Source organism: Sorex araneus, chromosome 2, assembly GCF_027595985.1.
Source record: "Sorex araneus isolate mSorAra2 chromosome 2, mSorAra2.pri, whole genome shotgun sequence".
Lineage (NCBI taxonomy): Eukaryota > Metazoa > Chordata > Mammalia > Eulipotyphla > Soricidae > Sorex > Sorex araneus.
The window spans coordinates 74,180,683-74,200,063 of record NC_073303.1 but is presented as its reverse complement, the minus strand read 5'-3'; the positions used below and the strand labels follow the sequence as shown (position 1 = coordinate 74,200,063).

At 45.7% G+C, this 19,381-nt stretch overlaps 1 pseudogene; it reads right to left on the bottom strand.

Annotated features, from left to right (window-relative positions):
• Positions 1-18,719: 18,719 nt before the first annotated feature.
• LOC129402988 (small nucleolar RNA SNORA70) lies at positions 18,720-18,833 on the bottom strand (annotated as a pseudogene).
• Positions 18,834-19,381: the final 548 nt, after the last annotated feature.

Here is a 19,381-nt window from a genome sequence, read left to right as displayed (position 1 = left end):
CCAGTGCCTGTTTCAGATCTGTTTTGGGGACTGGAATGATTGCACATCGGATAGGGCATTTGCCTTGCACGTGCCCTACTCAGGTTTGATTCCCGGCATCCCATAGGGTCCCCGAGTACCATCAGGATTAATTCCTGAGTGTAGAGCCAGGAGTAACCCCTGAGCACCTTTGGGTGTGCCCTCTTCCCCCACCAAAAACTGCTTTTTGGTTGCTTGGTGCACCTCAGTAGGTGCTCAGGGGCAGTTTCTGGTTCTGTGTTCGGGAATGATCCCTGGTAGTTTTAAGGTGTATAGGTATGTGTATGTGTGTGTGTGCATGTGAATCGGATACAAGGGAATAAATTTATTATGTACTTGGAACAGCGGGACACTGGTGGAATCTTGAGCCGGGGCCGATACCAGCGTATTACTTTTGGTTCCAGAAACTGCTTGCAGACATTCTACCAGACTATCAACTAAGCCAGAGCCCCACGCCGGCTGATGACGAGAAATAACCATCTCTTTTGGTTTGTTTTCCCTTTGTCAGGCAGCGTGGTGATTACTAAACAGGCGTGATCTCGGTGGCGCGGGAGGAGGGGGAAAAAAATAGAAAAGTTATGTAACAAACAGCGGGACTTAATATCTCTACATTCTCAGCAATGGAGAGCCATCAAATGCTTCCTTGACAGTGGGACTGTCTTCTCTTTTTTGGGGGGAAACCCTAGCAACAATAGTGAATTATGTGTTGAAACATGGACTGTAACCAAGATAAAGCGTAAACAAAGTGAAACTTATTACTTACAAGGGCGGGGACTGGGGGGGCGGGAGGGGGCGGGAGGTATAATGGGGTGGTTGGTGATGGAATATGGGCACGGGTGAAGGGAAGGGTGATTGAGTACTGTATAACTGACATAATCCTGAGAACTTTGTAACCCTCCACATGGTGATTCAATAAAATTTAAATTAAAAAAAAATAAAATAGGGTCACCTAACAGAGGGTCACCTGCATACCTTAGCCCCCGTGTCATCTCTCCTGCTGTGAACTTGTTCTCTCTGCAGACTGGCAGTGTGGGCATGGCTGAGCCCGGCTGCTCGGGGCTGAACTACAGTAGAATTCAACTGTGTGCTCAGCTCCCGTGCCGAGTTGGCCTAAGTGGGCTGGTGACGAGCTTCCTACCGGCCCTCACATGGCATGTCGGTGGCTTTCCTGAACTGTGCTGGAAAGGCAAGATAGAGGCTGACTTGTTTCCCTGTACAAGTTCTCAAAGAAAGAGTTTGGTTTAATAGCTTCTTTAGAGGCTGACTCATGAATTCACACCTCGCTTCATCTTCTTTTTCACTCTCATAGAAGTTTTTTTTTTTTTTTTTTTTTTTGAGGAGTGAGGGGTGTGACTGCACTCAGCAGTGCTCAAGGCTTACTTCTGGCTCTGTGCTCAGGGATCACCCATGGTGACACTAAGAAGGACAACAGGTGGTGCCGGGGATTGGCTGCATACAAGAGCCCTACCTGTTGGACTATCTCTCTGACTCTGGTTGCAGATCTGGGCCTTAGAGCCAGAGCGACAGTACTGTGGGCAGCTTGTTGACCCTGCCCGTGACCCTGCACGTTATATTCTCAACATCCCATCTAGTCCCTGACCTCTCCAGGAATGATCCCTGAGCACAGAGAAAGGAGTAAGCCCTGAGCACTGCTGGGTGTATCCCCCAAATAAAAACACACAAGCAAACAAAAAATCTGGTCCTTTTCAGTCGTCACACTGCCTAGCCACTGAACCTGGGAGCTTGGGTAAACATGTGATCTTAGATGAAGCGGTTTTAGCAGGTAATGTTTTTTGTTTTAGTTGTTTTGCTTTTGCTGCCACACCTGTGGTACTCAGAGGCTATTCCTGGCTATGTGCTCCTGGCAGTGCTTGGAGAACCTTCTGTGGTGAGGATGGAGCCATGACTCACATGCACCTTAACCCTCTTTTTTTTTTTTTTATTCTTTTATTGATTCACTATGTGGAAAGTTACAAAGCTTTCAGGTTAAAGTCTCAGTTATACAATTCTCAAACACCCATCCCTTCACCAGTGCACATATTCCACCACCAAGAATCACGATATACCTCCCCCTTCCCCCACCTCCTCAGCCCCCCACCCCGCATGTGTAACTGGTAAATTTCACTTTACTTTCACTTTACTTTGATTACATTCAATATTTAAACAAAAAATTCACTATTATTGATTTGGAGTTTCTCCCCCCTAAAGTCGATCGGCTGAAAAGAAAACATTTGGTAATTTGTTTTCCATTGCTGAGAATGAAGAGATATGAGGTCAGGAGGCCGCACCAGCAGCAGCATAGTTTTGGATTTCTGTATTTTAGTATTTTAGTAACTAAGTCCAGAGAAATGTCTGCCAGGAATCGCAACATTGTAAGCTTGTACCTCTCAGCTACTTTATATTCCACATATGAGTGCGATCTTTCTATGTCTGTCTCTTTCTTTCTGACTCATTTCACTCAGCATGATACTTTCCATGTTGATCCACTTATATGCAAATTTCATGACTTCATGTTTTCTGACAGCTACGTCGTAGTATTCCATTGTGTAAATATACCAGAGTTTCTTTAGCCAATCATCTGTTTTCGGGCACTCTGGTTTTTTCCATATTGTGGCTATAGTAAACAGAGCGGCAATGAACATGGAAATGCAGATGTCATCTCTACTATACCTTTTTGCCTCTCTGGGATATATTCCCAGGAGTGGTATTGCTGGGTCAAATGGGAGCTCAATTTCTAACTTTTTGAGAATCGTCCATATTGTTTTCCAAAAGGGCTGAACCAGTCGGCATTCCCACCAGCAGTGAAGGAGAGTCCCTTTCTCCCCACATCCACGCCAACACCGGTTGCTTTTGTTCTTTGGGATGTGGGCCAGTCTCTGTGGTGTGAGATGATATCTCATTGTTGTTTTGATCTGCATCTCCCTGATAATTAGTGATGTTGAACATTTTCTCATGTGCCTCTCAGCCATTCGGATTTCTTCTTTGGAAAAGTTTCTGTTCATTTCATCACCCCATTTTTTGATCGTAACCCTCTTTCTTACCCTCAGCAGCTTATCTTGAGGGCAGTGAGAGATAGGTGCTGTCTGCTGACTTTATTCTTTGCAGCCGAGCTACAGGGTCTTGAGGGATCTAGGCCGGGTACCTCCCTGCATCCACAGGAACAAAGATTATGCAGCCCTAAGGAACATTAATCAGATGTTGAGGATTTTTGACGCCAACTCATGACCATAGCAGAATTTTTTCTGTTTTATTTTTGGTTTGGGGGCCACACCTACGGTGCGTGGAGTTGCTTTGGACAGTGCTCAGGGTACCATGAACTCGGGGATTGGTGCTGGGTTCACAGGGTTCAACCTGGGCAGCCTGCACACGCACACGTGTCTGGCCTGATGAGCTGTTTCTCTGAGCCCAGCAGAGCAATTTAAAGGGGGGAGAGTGGAAAGACCGCTCAGTGGGCTGGCCGCATGCTTTGCTTCAGGAGGAAGTGTTTGCTCTCCAGCACTCTATGGCCCCCTGGACACTGAACACTGAATTAGGAGTGATTTCTGAGCCGGTGGGGTGCGGTGGTTTGGGCCACACTTGGCAGGGCTCAGGGTTTATTCCTGGCTCTGTTTAGGAGGGCCACTCTGAGCCGTGTCTGGTACCTTATGTGGTGCAGAAGACGAAACTAGGCTTGGTTTGTCGCCTTAGCTTCTGGACTCTCTGGTCCCCTCACAGGGAAGTTTGGAGCCGAACCTAAAAATTGTGTATAGTGGAGAGAAAGGAAAATCTGCTTTTTCCCTAAAATTCAGCCTGGGGGATATGAGAGATGGAGAGAGAAGGAAAAGGGCAAGCTTTTTTAATTTTCATTTTATTTTATTTTTTTATGAAATTGTTTACAATAAATAATTACATTCAGCATTCCAATAATAATCCCACTACCATTACACCTTCATACCACCAGTACTTTGAATTTTCCCAACCATCACCCACGCCGGTCCCAATAGGCCCTAAATAATTTATTTTGTATAGAAGGACAGTTTTTTTTTCCTTTTTGGGTCACACCCGGCGATGCTCAGGGGTTACTCCTGGCTCTGTACTCAGGAATTACTCCTGGCAGTGCTGGGGGGACCATATGGGATGCTGGGAATGGAACCCCGGTCGGCCACATGCAAGGCAAACGCCCTCCCGCTGTGCTATCGCTCCAGCCCCTAGAAGGACAGTTTTTGGTTCAAACTCACGGCCAGCACCAGAAGGCCTGTCCCTGAGTGTCAGGAGAAGCGTGACTAAAGTTGATGAGGGCAGGGCTTGCTTAAGGACCCCTTTTTTGGTGTCAAACTATCTACTGGGAAGCAGCCAAAACATTTCTGAGCAGCGGTGCCGCGGGGGGTGGGGGGGTGGTGGGGGTCGGCCCAGGGCAGTGTCCAAAGCTCAGAATAAAGCTGCAAAAAAACTCTGCATGTAAGTGGCTCTGTATTGGGCTGAATCAACCCTATTTTCTAACCAAGGCCTCAGGGGCTCTTCGGAAGCTCTTTCGCTGCCCCTGGCTATGATGGGAGGAACCAGGAAGGCGAAGTCACTAACAAACTGGCCCTGAGGGTGCTCTCAGCTGACTGTGCTGGAGGCTGGCTGGAAGCGTTGCTAGGAAGCGGGGCGGGCCTGGCTCTGAGCATGCGCGCAGAGGCCTCGCTCGCTGAGGTCCCCTGCGGAACTGAGGTTTAGGTTAAGTGGAGGTTTCCAGACTGTGTATATGAAAAAAATCTTTTGCATGATATCTTCTCCTGCACTACCACGGCATCATAGTTATGATTATTTCTCCCGCACTGCTATTGATTTTCCGTTTCTGATGCAGATTCTGCTTTTCTTTCTCTCTCTCTTTCTCTCTCTCTTTCTTTCTTCTTTCTTTCTTTCTTTCTTTCTTTCTTTCTTTCTTTCTTTCTTTCTTTCTTTCTTTCTTTCTTTCTTTCTTTCTTTCTTTCTTTCTTTCTTTCTTTCTTTCTTTCTTTCTTTCTTTCTTCCTTCCTTCCTTCCTTCCTTCCTTCCTTCCTTCCTTCCTTCCTTTCTTTCTTTCTTTCTTTCACCTGGCGATGCACAGGGGTTACTCCTGGCTCTGCACTCAGAATTACTCCTGGCGGTGCTCAGGGGACCCTATGGGATGCTGGGAATCGAACCTGGGTCTGCCGTGTGCAAGGCAAATGCCCTACCCACTGTGCTATTATTGCTCCAGCCCTGATTCTGCTTCTCTTAAGATGCAGGGTTTATTCTCGAAGAATTCGTTTAAGATAAGTAAATAAAATTAAGAGGCCAGAGAAAAAAAGACACACAGGGTTTTTTAGTTTTGATGACTATGCTAGTAATAAAAACGGAAACAAAACCCAAACCCTACTAGCTCCCTACTGGATGAACTTGAAACATATTCTAGGTGTTAAGTATATTTTACAGATGGATATATATTTTCAAATATTTATAAACCTAAAATGTATGCTCATTCACACTAGGATACATATGACTAATAATGTCTGGTGTGACTACTCCAGAGAGATTTTTCTGTTTGACTTGTAATAACTTCTTAAATTAGAGAAATGAAATTAAGCTCCTTGTGTGAGGATTTAGGTGCACATATGATTCTGTGTCTGTTGCTACAGTACATGATTTACATATGCCACCACATAGAATGCCCAGCAGCCCTGTGGATAGGGAACTTACACAACACCCTTTTCATTAGGGTGGAGAACGAGCCCAGGTGGTTTCAATAACTTGCCAGCTAAGAAGTGGCAGAGGTGGGGCTAAAATGTGGGTATACGACTTCAAAAGCTGGCAGCTCTGAATCTGTCTTTCTGCTACAGTGTTAGGCTTTTCCTGAGCAAGGAGAGAAGGGGAGAGGGGAGTCGACAACTTCCTCCACTGGGGATCCTTGTACTGGACAAAGATTCTCATTGTATCGACCTGTAAGACAGTAACTCGCTATTGCCCACAAAACCAAACATTTGTCACTAGGAGTGTTAAATATGGAATTGTTCACCTGCCACTGAAGCAAGCAAGTGATGCCTGGGTCTGCCCGGGATCCTGTTTACTTTCTACCACTTCCTTCCTCTTATTCACAAATTCCAGCCACACTGGACTTATTATTATTATTTGTCCTTCAGATATGCCAATCTCCTTCCAAAGTCGCAGGGATTTGAATCTACCATCCTCCTGGATCCTTACATACCTGACTTAAAAGTCATTCGTGCAGAGACCTTTCCCCTGAACACTCACACGCTACATTCTGATAACCCTCTTTTTCACTTTTTGGCATCTTCTTTTTTCTTTTCTTTTTGGGTCACACCTGGCGGTGCACAGGGGTTACTCCTGGCTCTGTGCTCAGAAATCACCCCGGCGATGCTCAGGGGACCATATGGGATGCTGGGAATCGAACCCGGGTCTGCCGTGTGCAAGGCAAATGCCCTACCCTCTGTGCTATCGCTCCAGCCCCACTTTTTGGCATCTTTTAAGCATCTTTTCTTTCCCTATAAGAAAGCAGGGAGGGTGGCCCAGATGGCCTGCCTAGGACCAACTTTATTCATTGCTAAGACTCTGGCACACGGAGGCACCAAGGACACCTTGGCTGACAGGATAAATGGGTCCTAGCACCCTTTGTTCACTGACGCCTGTAGGGAGGTTTGGCTACCTCACCCACACCCAGCACTGCTGCTTCCAACGAACGGAAGGAGCTGCTGTGGGTGACACAATCTGCTCTCCAAGCCCTTGTAGTCAAAGGTTCTTGCCTTTTGGATTTATAAACCAAAGCTTAGCAAAAAGGGGATCAGATTTAGTTCTAGGTATGAAGCTAAAGTTCAATATGATTTTCATTTTAACCACATCCGGTGTGCTCCATCCAGCTTACTCTGTTTTCTCACACAGAAGACAGATTTTTCAGGAAAAGGTGGGTAACGTGGTTTTAGGTGACCTTTCAAACTTGCTTTTTAAATGCAGTATCTGTCTTAGTCAACTTGGGCTGCTATAATCAAATACCATACACTGATGGTTTAAATAATAAACACTTTTTTTTGGGGGGGGCACACCTAGCTGCGCTGAAGGATGACACCTGTTGGGGTTTAGGGTACCATATGGGATGCTGGGGATTGAACCCAGGTTGGCCATATGGAAGCATGTGCCCTGCCCACTGTACTAACTCTCCAGCCTCTCAAACACTAATTTCTCCTAGTTCTGGAAACATCCTCCTAAACTTTTAAAAAAACACTGGAAAAGGAAATGGAAAGGAATTCCCATGTCATTATGTAGATTTTCCCCCTGTCCATCTTAAGCAGTTTTAAACCATTTCTGCAAAATTCTGTTCAGATTGTTTTAAAAAAAATTTAATGAGAATAAAATCGAATTTCCTCTGCTTGGTGTTACGGAGGGATGACTAGCGTATTAACTGGTAACTGCTTTGGATGTATAAAGTGTCTTTTTGTCTGGCAACCTTTCCCCAGTGCCTTTGCCTCGCCCCCCCCCCGCCCCCCCTCCACCCCAGGGAGAAGGGAAGCAAAGGAAGAGGAGAAGTTTCAACCATTTACAGGTTCGTGCTTTTCTGCTCCAGGACGGCAGATTGCAGCCTTTGAACTCGTACTTTTCCAAGTCCATCTCTCCAAGAGACCTCGCTGACCTGCTCTCCTTCTAGCTCCTCTGAGCACACCAGCCTCTCTTCTGACACGGATCACTGAGCGATTAATTGAATTCACTAAATAGGGTTGATATCTTCCTTACCCACATTTAACCATTGCCCCCTCCCCCCCTCCCGCCCCCAATTCGGAATCTCTCTAGTGATAGTCAACTTCCCCAAACCCCACAGGGAGACTTAGCCAGCGTCGCAGTGGCCTTTCCCTTCCAGAGCCAGCAGGGGTCGCTGGAACAGCCGCAGCGCTGGCTCCTCCCGTGGCCTCTTCCCCCAGGACCAGGATACCGCCGGGAGCTGTTAGCTGGTTTCCTGAGCTGAGACAAAGTAGTCACGGAGTCTTCAGAGATGTTTGAAATTCCTTTCCTACTCTTTTGCACTCTCCTTGCTTTTTATACAGGCCCGAAGCAGTCACTCCATTCTTCCCATCAGCATCTACGCTAAAACCGCAAACCATCTTTACCCAGATCCCCCAGTCCCTGCCTCCTTTTTTTTTTTTTGTTTCCCCCGGTTTGGGGGCCACACCTTGGAGGGGATCGGGAGTCCATATGTGGCGCCGGTCACTCATTCAAGGCAAGGGCCTTACCTCATGCGTAGTTCTCTGGACCCAACCATCTCTTCGCTCCCACTGGAACTGAGCTCTCCCGTCTATTTCACATCAAGGTCATTACTTCACAGTTTTATCTACGATAACACACTCTAGTCTCTTGCTGTCCATGCCACGGGCCCTGGAGATGGGGAATTCCAGCTTGGGATCTAGGGAGGAGAAATGAGGATGAGAAAAGTTCTGAGGAGAGATGGACCAGGAAGATGCCACAACTCACCAAAGCAGTGGGTGATCCAAAGTCTGAACAGAGCAAGAATTGCCAAGGTCTCAGGGGCAGAGTGCTTCTCAGTGACTCGCCGCGGTGATGCTGGTAGCAAGGAATGGCCCACAGGATCATGCACGGGAAGAACTGCTTTCCTTCCACAGGATGCTTTCAGCAGGCTCTTAGACTCATAAGACTCTGGCTCCCAAATCTCCAAGCAGAACCAGTCACACAGTTCATGGGGCCCAGGGCAAGAGGGAAAATTGCAGATACCCTTAAGTAATTGTTATTAAGCATCTAAAGTTGGTGACTGCAGAGCATTCGAGCATAAGGGGAGGACCTTTGTGTGATTGCTTAGATCATACACCAGTGAGGTTCGCCCTGCCCCTAGACAGCCATAGAACTACCCCCCTTTGTCCTGAGGCAGGGATTAATGTGACTTCCACACCAACTCTTTTGCTCTCCTCAGGAGCCAGGGCTCTGGAGGGTGAGGAAGACACAGCGGGAGGTGGATGAGATTCTACTCAACGTCCACATGCTCTATCTTAGGCTGTGAAGATGCTTCACGTCGCGGTCTCTTTGGGGATCCCATTAGATTGGAGCTTTCTGTCTGATCGGGAAAGACAGCAACAAATATTCAGCCAAATGCCTGCATATAGGCGGTCAGACAGAGGTAAGCGCTATGGGAAAAATGAAGGAAAAGCAAGGACGACAAGGAATACCGACATAGAGGGGCTAGGCTGGGGCTTTTGATTTCATAAAAGGTAGTCAAGAGGGGGATAGGAGTAAGGGCTCTAGGGGGACATCAAGAGGTAGCGGAGAGATAGCTGCTCAGACAGAAGGGCCAGTAAGTTCAAAGGCTCCAAGGCGTATGAGGAAGAAGAGTTTGAGAATGTCTGAGGAAGATCAAGAGGACAGTATGGTTGGGAGGATGGAGATTAGATTTCATGCACTGGGGATTTGGAATTTTACTCAGGATGGAATGAAATCTTTGGAAGCTTTGAAGCGAAGAGGACTTACCATTTAACTTAGGTTTCACACTATTCCCCCCACCTCCCACCTCGTACCGTGCCAGGGATGGACTCCTGTGCTTCATCCAGAAAAGATAAATGCTTCATTTCTCAGCCACATCCCTGACCCTAACTTAGGCTTTACATATCACTGTATCACTGTCATCCCCTTGTTCATCGATTTACTCGAGCAGGTGCCAGTAACATCTCCATTTGTCCCAGTCCTGAGATTTTAGCAGCCTCTCCTTACTCGTTTTTCCCAATGATTGGAGGTTCTTTTCAGAGTCAGGGGAATGAGGCCCGTTATTGTTACTGTATTTGGCATATCAAAAATGCCACAGGGAGCTTGCCAGGCTCTTCTGTGTAGGTGGGATACTCTAGGTAGCTTGCCGGGCTCTCTGAGAGGGGTCTAGGGAGGAGAAATGAGAGTGGGAAAAGTTCAATATATATAATATATAATATAATATATATGTAATATATTATATATAATATATATTATAATATATAATATATATTGCCCTTTTATGATGATGTGTCATGCGCTGCTTTGCTGCCACATGATCTAGGAATATGTTCACTCATGCGTGAGGCTCATCCCAAGCACGTGGAAAGCAGCCTGGAGTGTGGCAGTGGTGGGGTAGAGGAGGTCGGCTGCCGGGGCTGAGTCCCTTGGGGTGGGGAGGGCTCTCACCCATCCCTTCTGGGGAACCCCTCGTGTGGAGTCTGGTGGCATGGTTATGGGGGCCTCATTTTATGCTCCCTTCTGGGAGGAGCAGCCATGAGATCTGAGGGTGGTCAATAAGGAGATTATCTGGCATGCGTATACATATATATGCAGCACCCACACCACATGGTGCTCGGGGGTTATTCCTGGGACTGTTCTTAGGAATGACTTCTGGAGTATTTGAGGGGGTGAGTGAAGACCATACGCAATACCAAGAATTGAATCAGGATAGGCAGCAGGCAAGGAAAGCACTTATGCCTGTACTATCTCTCTGGCCCCATCTTAGATTTTAAATATTGCCCTCTACACTCTGTTGAGATGAAATTATCGAGGCAGAAGAGTGGCTAGTGAGGAGGCCACTGCAATAAAGTAGGAGGCTTTGAGGGTTTCTGGTAGAGAAGAGAAGTGGTTAGATCCCAGAAATGTTCGAATCTTCAGAGGTAGGCTTGGTTCACCACAATAATTCTACCTACAGCCTGGTACCTGGAGGTGGCCAATAAATAAGTATTTAATGAATCAGCAAGTGAAAGCAAACATAAAATTTGGTTTTAATAGAAAAGACAGCTATGGGGCTGGAGCTATAGTACAGCAGGTAAGATGCTTGCCTGGCATGCAGTCGACCTGGGTTCGATTTTCCACATCCCATATGGTCTCCCAAGCACTGCCAGGAATAATTCCTGAGTGCAAGTCAGGTGTAATCTCTAAACATCACCCATGTGACCCAAAAACAAAGACAAAGACAAAAAAAAAAAGAAAGAAAAAGACAGCTAAATAAGGAAACGAGGTAGAATGCCTTGAAAGTGTCTATATTCCCCCCCCCCCCAATTTGCTACCTAATTATGTAAAAGAGAGTCTCTTGCCCGCATGCCTGGCTGTCTTCCCCGGGGCCCCTCGGAGGGGATGGGCTCCAGCTTCCCTCCCCACCCTGAGCAGAGCTCCCGGCGGCCGAAGACCACCGGAACCTAGCTACAGCCATGCTGGAGGCCCCTCCCCACACGTTCGAACAGGCCTCATGCATGAAGGTACCGGCAGAGGAACCCAGGTGTGTGTAACCCCATCAACTGCCAACATCCAGAGACTTAAAAACGAGCTCCCAGAAGATATCTTTTAGCCTATTTCTCCCTCTGGGAGAAACTGACAAGCTTCTGAGAGTTTCCTGCCCACATGGGACAGCCTTGCAAGCTTCCCATGGTGTATTCATATGCTAAAGCCAGTAACAAGCTGGATCTCATTCCCCTGACCCTGAAAGGGCCTCCAGTGTGACATCGTTGGGAGGGCCCAGTCGAGAGAGACTTCTAAGATCTCAGGGAAAGGACGAATGGAGAGGTTACTGAGCCCGCTCGAGAAATCGACGATTAATCGGGATTTCGTGATCGTGAATTATGTAAAACTGTTAAATAAATTGTGTCTCGGTCATTCAGGCTGTCAGTCATCCTGAACAAGCTGATGGGACAATAAGACTGAAGTTTCAGTGTTGGTCAATAGATGGCGCTACATCTTGTCACTGCTCCATCTCCCACAGGTCAGAAGTGTGGCTGCCAGCTCACGGGACCACATAATTAATTAAATGTAGTTTTAAAAAAAACTTTTTAAAAAAAGTAGTTTTAACTGGAGTATATATGTGGCATATCAAAATTTTGATTAGTTCCTCCCATTATTTGGTAAGTCTCTCTTGGAATTATTTTTTGAAACTAACATTTGAAAATGCCATCCTCCCTAAGAGGAATATTTAGATACTATTTAAATGATAGGAAATACATCTCAGTATTGGAAATAGAACAGTGCCCACGTGCTGCTGCAGATGCTTTCAAAGCTTAATGATAATTTAATTTTCTTCTTTATGTGGCCATGATAGATGCATATATTTTATATATAATCTAGGAATATGTAAATTTACGTATCAGGTATACCTTTTATCTGCCATATACAACAAGTCTAATAATAACAGATGAGACTTAGTGGGAAATTCTATGAACATTGAAAATACAAATTTTAAAAAGTTCCTTTCTTGGGGCTAGGGCAATAGCACAGCAGGCAGGGCATTTGCCTTGCACGCAGCTGACCCAGATTTGATTCCCAGCATCTCGTATGGTCCCCCAAGCACTGCCAGGAGTAATTCCTGAGTGCATGAGCCAGGAGTGTGACCCCTGTGCATCGCTGGGTGTGACTCAAAAAGCATAAAAAAAAGTTCCTTTCTTGGGGGGCAGTAAATGGTATTTGGGGGATTAAACTCTGGGATCTTGAACGCAAAGCTTGGACCCTAATTCTTTGATCCATCTACCTGACCCCTCCCTGAACAGCAGTTTTAGGTTTTAACTGGTAATCTTCCTCTAGTATTTTCTAGTTGTTGGAAACATTCCCCCGCTCTGGGTTCTCTCTCTCTCTCTCTCTCTCTCTCTCTCTCTCTCTCTCTCTCTCTCTCTCTCTCTCTCTCTCTCTCTCCCTCTCGATGAGGGCTGGGCCACATCTGGCAGTACTAGGTTGTGTTTAGGAGTGAACTGTGACAGTCTTGGGGGTGGTCAACCCGAGCCAGGATCTTGCACTGGGAACTGCTGTGTGCAACACAGGTGCCTAAACCCCTATACTAGGCCCTGTACTGTCTTTCTCTACCAGGAATGGACTAAAACAGGACCACCAGGCTGGATGGCTTCCCTTGGAGCAGGCGGCTACCTGCTTCTTTCTTTCTCACGGCCCCCTGTCCTGACATTCATCCTTTCAGACGAAACCTGGCCGTATCAGGAATTCTCAGACTCTTACACCGTCAGGCTTGAGGAATCAGGTGATCAGAGAACCTGGTAGGTCCATAGCTTTCCTCTGAGTCAGCCTCTCCGGTAAACATGACCTTACAAGATAGCTGGTATCCCTCAAAGAGTCCCTGGATAGATGGGAAAGCTCTGGGCGTCTGAGGCAGAGAAGGGATTTTCCCCCACAGTATTAGAGGCAGAGCCTTCGGGAATGAAAGGCCTTCGCAGCCGCCTTTGCCAATGGACCTGTACAAACAAGCCCAGGCTAGCGCACTGGTCAGACAGTTTTCTGTCCAAGCACGATTTCTGTCTCTCTCGCTGGACGCTGGGCCCTGCAGCCACAGACAGCGCAGTAAGCCTGTCTTCCCTCTCCCCAGCAGCCAGCAACTCCTGGCTCTTCACAGAGATCAGAGACTGTCCAGGGACTAATTGCTCCCGGGGACCTCCTTCTCAGTCCTATTCTTGCACATAACGTGTGGAGTGTGCCTATAACACACCAGGCTTGGTGTTGGGTGGCAGGGAACAGCAGGGCACAAGTCAACCCCCCAACCCTTCATCTGAATACACTTCCTTCCTCTGGACTCATTTGAAGCCTGATTTTACGGTTTCTTTTGAATTGTAGCATATCTAAGAAGATCACCATAGTGCCTATGGCTTGGATGCACGATGCTACTGCACCTTCACCGCCTCTAGAATGTTCAAGGCCCTTCACCGCTATCCTTCTGTCACTTCTCGTCCACCTCTTCCTCTCTCCATATAGCTCAGTAATCTCAATTTTAGAATCCCAGACCTAGGGTTTGTCCTCTTTCAATGTTGTTCATTCCCCCTGAAGCCTGGTTTTCATCTGATGATCGTGCTTTTCTTTGCTTCTTGCCCAAAAGTGCTCTATCATCCAAGACTTTCTTTCATTTTTGTTGCCCCATCATCAATCTTTTCTTGTCTTTTCATGGAGGCCCAGGAATCTCTAGGCATAATGTCCTCATTCAAGGCAGAACAACTCTGTGTGTGTGTGTGTGTGTGTGTGTGTGTGTGTGTGTGTTTACCACACCTGGAAGTGCTCTGGAAGACTATGTGATGTTGGGAATTAAGCCCAAGATTCCTGCATCCAAGCATGCTCTTCAACCCTTTGAGCTGCTGTGTCCTCAGCTCCTGGCTGTTCACTGTATTGGAGAAGCAAGAGTTTTCCCCTGGGCTCTCAGCAGAGGTCCCATATTACCACATGGGTCCCTCTAAATTAATGAAACATGGTGGAAAATGTGTACCTGGCATTGGGAAGAAGCAACTCAGGGATGACTCTTGTGTTACCAGTTGAAAGCAACAGCCCTTATTGTCCTACTGTCCAGCTGAATTATGCTTTCCCATATTAGAGTACATACATTTCATACCACGGCAATGCCTGGGTCATTCTATCTTATCTATTCACTTCACAGCCACCATTTTTCTCATGCCAGGGATCGAAGTCAGTTCAGAGGCATGCAAGGTAAGCATCTTAGCCTCTGAACTATTTCTCCAGCTCCTCTCTTTTATTCCCCCCCTGACTTTAAGTTCAGCATGGATAATTGTTGCGTTGCTGGACTTCCACAACTCGACATTCATCTTTCCCCTCTGCTGCTCTTAAGTCAAGAGTAAATAGCCAGTGTTGAATCCACTTCTTTACCAGATTTGCTCCTTCTCATGTGTTTCTACTTCGGGATCCTCAAAATCAGTGTCATCATTCATGGTCATTTGTATCCACCCGAAGCTCCTCCCTCCTTCTTAGTTCTGACACAGAAAGGTTCACCTAGACTTGTCTGTCCTCTCTCTGGACTTCCTCTGGCTTCCTCCTTTCCCTCCGTGCTGCTGAAATTCCACTTCAAGCCCTACTTGCCCTCATCCTGTTTCAACCCAACCTGTATTCATTCTTTAACTGCCACAATTCTCTTTATACATAATTTAATTGGATTGTTCTTCTTTGGTTAAACAAGCATTAATGTTTCCTTACTGGTTGTGCATAAAATGAAAGCAGGGCATTCAAAACCCTTCTTGCTTAACCTGTCATTCCAATCACACTTCTTCTACACCCATTCCCTTGGTATTCTAGGTTTTCAGGTTCCCAAATAGGTCTCTGAGTTTTGCTTTGCCTGATGCATCATTTCCCCCCATCTTCCTTGGTGTACTCCTTCTTACTCTTATTAACTCAGCTTAAATATAAACTCTTCCAAGTAACGTTACTTAATCTTCCAGGCATGACAAATAAATCCTAGTTCCTTTTTCCTTTTGCCCATTGACCTAGTGGTAAAATATTTATGGCATTGCATTTTCACATTCACATGTGTCACCTTTAAAAAAGGAAGCTGTCCCCGATCGAGCCTTACATCTTCAATAGCTGCTGCAGAGCCTGTTGCACAGCAGATGCTTGATAAATGTTTGTTGAACAAATATTTTTCCATTTTGGTGGCTAGCAATGAAGGAGATTTTTTCTGGGTGTGTTCTGAGTGTTGCATGCTTAATCCGTGGTCTGTGTAAATCTTCAACGTTTAGTATGGAGAACTTCAGAGGACAAATGTTTACTGCGGAGTAGAGTTCTTCAGTTTTCAGAATCGGAGGTGGTGTGTATGAGTGTGTGTGTGAGGCGAGTGTGTGTGTGTGTGTGTGTGTGTGTGTGGTGTTTTTAGAACAAGGCAATAGCTCAGCCCCGTGGGAGCAGATTGCATGAGACAAGCACCCAGAACGGGGGAGATAACGCCAGCCAATCTGTCAGATTTCATCATCTGCTGGTCTTGGGCTGGGAGGATTTTTAAAAGATGCCTCTCCAACTTTCATCTTGTGAGGAGCCCTCCTTCATTTCCCCCTCCTATATGTTGCTTAGATAGACCCCCATCTAAACATAGTATTTTGAGGAAGCAGACTATTTGTTTTGAGGTAGAAGATGCATCTTGGTGTGTTGTATTTATGAAGCACTGATCCTGATTATTTTTGCTCGGTGATGAAATCTACAAGCATAGGGAAGAGACACATCTCCTTTATATGCTACTTCCTAGTCGATCAAATAATAACGATTTTCATTTTAATTTTAAATTGCTGAAATTGCTATTATATAATTATGAAAAGTCAGTTTGAGAAGCAGTCCAGTTATCACACAAGTATAGAGGGAGCTCTTATCGTAGACAAAAGGAAGAAACAGATTTCAAATTATTATTTTATTTTAATCTGGGAAACTTCTGGTGGGATGTGGGCATTAACAAAATGTGTGGGTTGGTAACTTTTTTGTATAATGCTGGCATGATTTTATGTGTGTGTGTGTGTGTGTGTAGATCAGTAATTACAGCAAAACCTCATAAATTAAAAAAAGAGTAGAAATAACAGTGCACTCTTAAGTAGCTAGTTAGCATACAAAATTGTATGTGTTCCTTTTATGTTCTCAATAGTGTGCAGTAATGGCTCTTTTTTAACAAATAAATCATATTTGAAATATTTGTTTTAAGTGGGTAAAATAACTCTCCTGAGCTATTTTGATATTACTAGCTTTCCTTCGAGTGTCCTTTTTTTAAAAAACATGCTACAAAAGTCATCTTCAATTAAGCTTGAGTTATTATTATTTTTATTATTATTTTTAAAGTGATCCAAAGCATAAGGCTTTCCTATAATTTTCCTTTTCCTTTTCTTTTGTAGCTAGAGAATGATTAACAGTTCTTTCATCGAATTGAAGCAAAGCAGAAGATAGCCTAGTAAATATGTCTTACATACTTACCCAGCAGGTATTTATTTTTTAATCTTCTTTGTCTTCTTTTTTTTTTTTTAAAGGGTAAGTAAACAATCAGTAATGACACCGCAGGTACTAGTCAGGAATTTCAGATGCCCATCTTCCATTTTTGAAATTAAAAAAAAATAAGTCTGATGTGCTTAAGTATATCATCTCCTCTGCTTTCCACATATGGCTTTGTGTGAAAGAGAAAGAGACAGTTCTAAATGGGTAACTTGGCAAGAATACTGGTGATAAGCGATGATTTTACGGGAGACCAAGTGTGTGATGATAGAAAGAGCAAGCTTAGCCTGGAACATAGAAACCTGCCCTCTGTGGACGCAACATTGAGAGAGGACAGTGCAAATTTCCCAAGACTCCTACTCCGCAGGGGTGGCCAATGGCATGACCCCAGGCAGAGCTTCATTGTTGGGGCAGCTGAAGGAATGTCGCAAGCATCCCTTTCATGGAATGAATTAAGTCCAGGTTTCGTCTGAGTGATGGTTTAATTGCTTGTCGGTGACCTTTTAATTTTTTTTTCTCTTCCACTTAAGAGATTAAGCTTTATTCAGGACAGAGCTGAAGAGAGAACAAAGAGTCAGTAAGTTAGCAACGTGATCTGTTGAGTCATGAGAAAATAAAGGCTCGAGCACACACACAGGAGAGGACACAGGCCTTTCCCGTAAACGCCAGCCACATGGCTGCTTCTTCCTCCCGCCCTCCCCGTAGGCTCAGCGTCCAGGCACCGGGCCTCTCGCCTCTCTCTCTCTCTATTTCATCGTGGAGGGTTTCTTCTCCTTTCTGCAGCCAAAGAATTCCTTTTCTTAGTCTCCTGAAAGTGCTCGTGAAGGTGGCCTGGGGCCTCTACCTGCCAAACCCAAAGGTCAGTTCTTCTTGACCTTTCACAGAGTCGACTGAGTTGATCCTCGAGCAAACACTCTGCTCTTGCAGGTGCCACACTTTCCTGGTGTCTGTCTTAGCTCACTGGCTACATCTTCCCAGAGGCCTCTGCTTACTTACGTTGCTTCTCATTCATGTACTCAGAGTCTGGATCTTTGCTCTCTTGTTTCTCTGGGCTTGGCTTGGAAATCTCATCTGCTCTCCTGACTTCCATGCTGACAACTCCTACACGCACATCCCCCATCCGTCCCGTTTCCAGACTGCAGTCAACCCTCTCTGTTCAGTGTCTTCACATTTCTACCTTCACATGCTGAAGAATGAAATTGGGCCTTTTCCGAGTCAACTTCTCTTGGAGTCTTTTACATATCAATTAGGGACAACTTTATTTTTCCAAACGAAGCCACCATCCCTAACACCTCTCCTTACCACACATTCTATATCTAACCCTTTAAGAAATCATAAATTCTGAATCTTAACGCCAACTCTCATGACCTCTGTGGCTACTACTTTATTTATTGGCTAGAAAGCAGCATTTATTGGGCTGAGGTGACCTGGGGACAGAGACTCAGGAAGGACATCTCTGAGGTTCTCTGAGGTTAGATGTTAGGTTAACATCTCTGATGTTAGCAATGTAAGATGTGTCATTTGCCCCGAGGTCCATGGTAAGGGGTGTATTTGACCCCACAGCCATTTGGGAGGAGCTCCATTTCAGCTACCATGTCTTCAAACTCACTTGCTTTCTTTTTATTTTATTTTATTTTTCAATTGAATCACCATGAGCTACAGTTGTTCGAACACCCATAGCTCCACCAATGTCAGTTTTCTACCACCAATGTCCCCAGTATCCCTCCCCCTCATGTCCCACCCCTCCCCCTGCCTCTATGGCAGACAATTGCATTCTTACAACTCAGTTGCTTTAAACTTGGCCAAGTTTTGTTGGAAATGTGGGTCTTCTGGTCAGCAGAGTACTGAAACCTAGCGCAGACGAGAGCCTCAGGCACATGCTCTTTGTTCTGCAGTTTGGTTGGGATGGACACGATGACCTGGCGAATGTGGACCCTGGCTACTGTGCTCTAGGGTTTTCCAAAGCCCACCACAAACCTAATGTGAGCTAGAGATTGCACTCAGCATGACAGCAGATATGACTGTCCACTGTAGAGGACGGTCTCCAAGGTTTGTTTGGGCTGTCTAATGGACACTGCAAAGATGGCTGCTATTTGCAGCCATTGCACACCGGGTCCCCAGGGAGAAAGCGCACAGCTTAATTGGCTCAGCACGCTACCACTTCAATCGAAGAGTTCTTGCAGGGATTATTGCCTAGATCGTGCTCAAGCGCCTATATTTTCTCAGTCAGATCTACACACTGAGGTCATATAGGTTTTTAAGATAGTCAGAACATGCTGCTTCTCTGTTCCTTAAGATTGAAGGACCAAGTCCTCACCGGGACCCTCAGAGACTGAGAGAGGCACTGATGTCCTACCCAGTCCCAGTCTCTCTCTCATTCATTGCAGGTACAGCAGCCTTGGCTGTTCTTGAAACACTCCACATGTGTTTCTGTTTTTGGACCTTTGCACTTGGTGTTTGTTCCATCTGTCTGATGGAACAGAAAAAGTTCTTCCCCAGACCTGTAATTATCTCCAGATTTCAAGCACTTTCTCCCATGTCACCTTTTTTTGTTTGTTTTTTGTTTTTGCTTTTTGGGTCACACCTGGTGATGCACAGGGGTTAAGTCCTGGCTCTGCACTCAGGAATAACTCCTGGTGGTGCTTGGGGGACCATGTGGGATGCTGGGAATCGAACCCGGGTCAGCTGCGTGCAAGTC